Consider the following 5,441-nt stretch of genomic DNA (forward strand, 5'->3'; position numbering starts at 1 on the left):
TAAAATAATTAAAAAAAAAAACTTAATATTTGCAATTCATAATAATATTTTGAATATGAATATATAACTCTTATAATTAGTGTTAGTAATAATAATATGATAACAATAATTTATAATAATAATAATAATTAATAGGCAACGAATAACGTTGTACATAAAAAAAAAAATTAAGGCGTATATAGCCGACTCTGCACGTAACCAAGTATGTGAAATGACCTGGCGGAGATGTTGGATGAATTGGTGGGAGGGTGCAGCAAGTAAACACCAAAAGTATAATGAAGATGGAGTCAAGGCAAGATAATACTGATCGCTCATATATGCGTATATTTTGTGCGGCTGGTGCGTTCTTTATAATGTATGTGTGCTCCATTCCGCTCCTAATTTTATTACCGCGGTTAGCGATAACGATTAGCGTAATTTTATGGACGGAAGAGGGGTTAACTCACAATATATTACCTCATACAAATATGTCGAAGTAGATTAGGCGCAATGGCGCAATATATATATTTTACAAAATAATAATAAAAATTAAAGTAAGCACCGTGTGCAATTTAACACTCGCTACAAACAATAATAATAATAATAATAATTTGAACAGCAAATAATGATAATAATTTTACAATATGACCTAATTGACACCTCGGCGGAGTTCAGCACTGTCCTCGCTGAAAATGCGACAGCGTCTTCTTTGTCAGCAGCCAAAATCGGCACCGCGGCCCAGGTTGAACGACGGCCCAGCGTTGACACGTACCTATAATAAAAATTCACCGGTGGACGGTGACACAATCCGTTAAACTCAAACTATCTCAAAGTTTACGATGGTAAAAAAGTGTGCATATAATATAAGTGGCTTCATCCCGACTAAATAATATTAAATAAAAAAAACACTGGGTTGGATGACCACGAGGTCGACCACAGCCCAACAACATGACGCGAACGGGCGGTACGTAATCCGCCCGGTTCAAGCGTTGACAAAAGACAAAAAAGTTGTCCCGGCAAGAAAGCCGGCCGGCGTGTGGACACGGTGGAGGGGGAACGACTCGTCGCGACTGCCAGGTGAGGGATGTCACCATGTCTCCGGACACCGTGACTGCCAGAAGAAAAATGCCACCCGTGGACGAGTTCGAACCGGCGACTGTGAGCGTCGCAAGCGACGCCTTAGTCCACTCAGTCACTCCGTCCCCCATTAAACATTTATTTGGCACTTATTTTAATATTTCCAGTGGTTATAAATGAAAAAAAGCATTAAACACGTATTATGTATAATGCATAAATCCAAATTTTAACTTACTCTAACTTAGTCAGTTTTGTAAATAGAAAAAAACTTTTAATACAAAAAATGTTTAAAAAAAACTAATCTATCCGAATATGTAGAAAAAAATTAGTGTTTCCATTTAAAAAAAATGTAAGTTGTATTGAGCATGCACACACCAATGGTGTTAGAAATTTGAAATTTATCTGAAAATATTATGTATTTAAGTACTCCCTATGGGCATGGACCAATTGCGCCTAAAACAAAATTTTTATTTTTGGGTTAATATACCAATTGCGCCGCATATATTTTAGGTTCATTGTACCAATTGCGCCTCTTATATGTTACGGTCAATATACCAATTGCGCTTGTATTCAAATTATATTATTCTAAATTGCTATGCTCAAATTATTATTTAAAAATTTTTTATTATTATTCTTAAAACATGCAAAATACAAATATTATGATTACCTTAAACTCAAAATCGAATTACTTTATGTCTTTATGTCTTAAGTTTTAATATATTTTATAACAGTATCGGGAATTTTATGAAACGTTATTATTATTACGCACATATCTTGATCACGCAGTATGCATTTGAGTGATGGACGAAAACAAGTTTTCATTATCATCGGATATATTTTATCAGCCTAATTGCTTCGTTGCTTCGTTGCTTCGTTGCTTCGTTGCATGCACACAATATACTTATATACTGTATATAGAATAAACATTGATAATACCCAATATAAATATAAATCATATTGATAGGTATTCAATACTTATGTCTTGTTAGTCGTTTAGTATTAGTTTGAGTTGTTTGACGTTACAATATGGATCGTTTTACAAAATCTCTCAGTGAAAAAGGTAAACCGTTATATGGTCTTGATGAGTTTAAGTTTCGAAAATGTACTATATCAAAAAATGGAATGAAACGGAGATGTACAATTAAATCGTGTACTTCGAATTTTTATGTGATGAAAGTGAAACGGTGCTTTTAAAATCTAACTTTGATCATAGCCACGAAGCAAGTTTAAATATTAATAGACAAATTGTTGCTAATTTGTTAAAAAGAAAAGCCACAGACCAAGTTACAACACGACCACTAAAATTAATTAGGAATGAAGTGCAATCAAGTGCGTTAGATTTGACATTAAACGATGTGCATTCTATACGACGAAGCGTTTATCGTACTCGTAGAAAAACGCTACCACCGTAACCGAAAAATGTAACTGAAGTGCATACAGCATTAAATAATTTGGATACGAATACATACAAGGGTGAAAATTTATTGCTTATAAACGACAATATGTTGAATATAATATGTTTTTCTACAACATAAAATTTAGAATTTTTATGTAGTTGTGACAAAGTATTTATCGATGGAACATTTGAATTTTGTTCTAAATATTTTTATCAACTTTTTACGATACATAGTTTGAAAAAAGGGCACTATATTCCACTTATTTTTTCTTTGCTGCCAAATAAGCTGTCAAGTACATACGAATATTTATTTCGAGTTTTGATTAGTAAATGTGCAACATTCAATCTTAATTTTAATCCAAAAACAGTCGTTGCCGATTTCGAACAAGCTATACATTTTGCAGTTAAACAAGTCTGGCCTTCAATACTTTTAGTGGGATGTCGATTTCATTTATCACAAGCTTGGTGAAGGAATATTCAAAGTTGTGGACTGCAAACAGAGTATAAAAACCTAATTCTGAAGTAGGCTGCATTTAATTTTTGGTTTGTCACTTTTTCAAAAAGAAGAAGTGGAGGATGTGTTTGTAGAAGAAATAATGACGATTTAACCAATTAATTCAAATCTAACCAAATTCACTAATTATATCGTTGAAAACTACATATCATATAATTCTACATATCCTCCGAAACTGTGGGCTTCTAATTCAATAAGTTCTGAACGTACAACTAATGCGTGTGAAGCTTTTTATGCTTCATTTTCTACAAACTTTTACTCTCCCCATTCAAATATTTTTGACTTTTTAAAAGTTATTATTGAAACGCAAACTACCACGTATATTGCAATAAACAGTATAGAACAAGAAAAATATATTTCAAATAGAGCATATTTAACAAAAAAATTAACAATTAATTCTTATATCGATAAATACAAATCTGGCGAAATTAGTAGAAAAGAATTTTTAAAAATTGTGTGTTATCATTATTGTAAAAATGTTTAAATGTGAAATATTTTATTATGTACCTATTAATACTCCCAAAAATTATTTAGGTGTTTATAATTTTATATATATTTTTATTATATTTATAATTACGATTTAATTTTGAATAATTGACAATCAAACTTGTGACCATTTAGTGTACCTACCTATTAATTTATTTGTATTATATATTTTTTTAAATCAGCATGTTATTATTATACGTCGTGGTGAACAAATTATATTATTCTAAATTGTAATGCCATGCTCAAATTATTATTTTTAAAAGTTATTATTGAAACGCCGACTAGCGCGTATATTGCAATAAATAGTAGAGAACAAGAAAAATATATTTCAAATAGAGCATATTTAACAAAAAAATTAACAATTAATTTTTATATCAATAAATACAAATCTGGCGAAATTAGTGGAAAAGAATTTTTAAAAATTGTGTGTTATCATTATTGTAAACATTTTTAAATGTGAATATTATAATATTATTGTGTACCTATTAATACTCCCAAAAATTATTTATGTGTTTATAATTTTATTTATATTTTTATTATATTTATAATTACGATTTAACTTTGAATAATTGACAATCAAACTTGTGTACCTACATATTAATTTATTTGTATTATATATATTTTTTAATCACAATGTATTATACATTAATACTCGCAAAAAAATCGGTTAGTAACTAACTAATAAGTTTTCCTAAGGAAATGTAAAATGTATTGAGCGCAATTGGTCTATCGACCCTAACATTTTTAGAGCGCAATTGGTATATAAAAAGGTAATTTTAGGCGCAATTGGTAAACTCCCCTCCCTATCACCTCCCGAAAACCCCATTGCAATACAAGGTCATCTACTTGACATAATATTTAATGTTACCTTAAACCGTGATCACACTGTATAATTACCCGAGGGACACGCTTGTTTGATTTGTATGCGTGAGACACACAGTATGTTTTCAGGTAGGCAGGTTGATTGCACACCCCTCGAAGTGCGTACGTAAATACGAATGTTTTATTAACACGTTGGTATTACGATGTGCGTGTGTTGAAAAATTAGTCTTGGGAATACATTTTTCCTAGTCTATACCTATAGCTACAGATCTAAAATTATATTCATTATCAATCATGATCTGTAATAGCAACCTTAGAATAAACAAAAATGTATCATTATTTAGTTTCTTTTTTTACTGGACAGATGGCACCTACATCAAGATTTCCTACTTTTCCAGTGGATTTTCTTAAAATTATCTTACTTAAAAGTTAAAAACCTTCTCCTAACAATTACGAATACAATAAAAAAAAAAACAGCGAAATCGGTCCAGCTTTTCACGCGTGATGCCGTTCAAGGGAAATTTATATATTATTTATACTAATATATAAAACGATAGCGTTTGTTTGTATGTTCGGGGTTCACTCCGAAACTACTTATTGGATCGTCTTGCAGTTTGTTTTTAAATTAAAGAGGACATCACAGAGAAGGTTATAAGCTAATTTTAAAAGGGGATTGATTACCCCCGGTAGATGATAAAACAGGAATTTTGAGATTTACGATAGACATTTTTGTTTATTAATGGTTATTGTGTGTTATAAGAGTTGAGAATTATCTATCGCAGGTTGATTGCCTACTTGATAATATGCTGCTGCGAATCAGAATTTTTATTCCGGGCAACTGAAAATTTAAGATACGTTTTGAACGCCATATACCGAATATTAAATAACGAATTAAACAAAGTATGAGTCATATATAGAGTTGATACATTTAACGGGCAACGGAGTGCACTGGATCAGCTATAATATATTTACCATTAATGCATTTTTAAGTCCTTGAACTTATACGTACAAGTTATAATATTGCCAATGTACTTCACTTGAGGTGATTTTTACCCGGGCAACGTCGGGTGGGACAGCTAAAGGTATATATTATAAATGAACGTTCGTGTGTAGATTAGACCTCTGGGAAGAAGATAGATTAATTTTAAAAGGGTTAAATTTGTTTTT

The sequence above is a fragment of the Acyrthosiphon pisum genome, chromosome X, assembly GCF_005508785.2.
Source record: "Acyrthosiphon pisum isolate AL4f chromosome X, pea_aphid_22Mar2018_4r6ur, whole genome shotgun sequence".
Classification (NCBI taxonomy): domain Eukaryota; kingdom Metazoa; phylum Arthropoda; class Insecta; order Hemiptera; family Aphididae; genus Acyrthosiphon; species Acyrthosiphon pisum.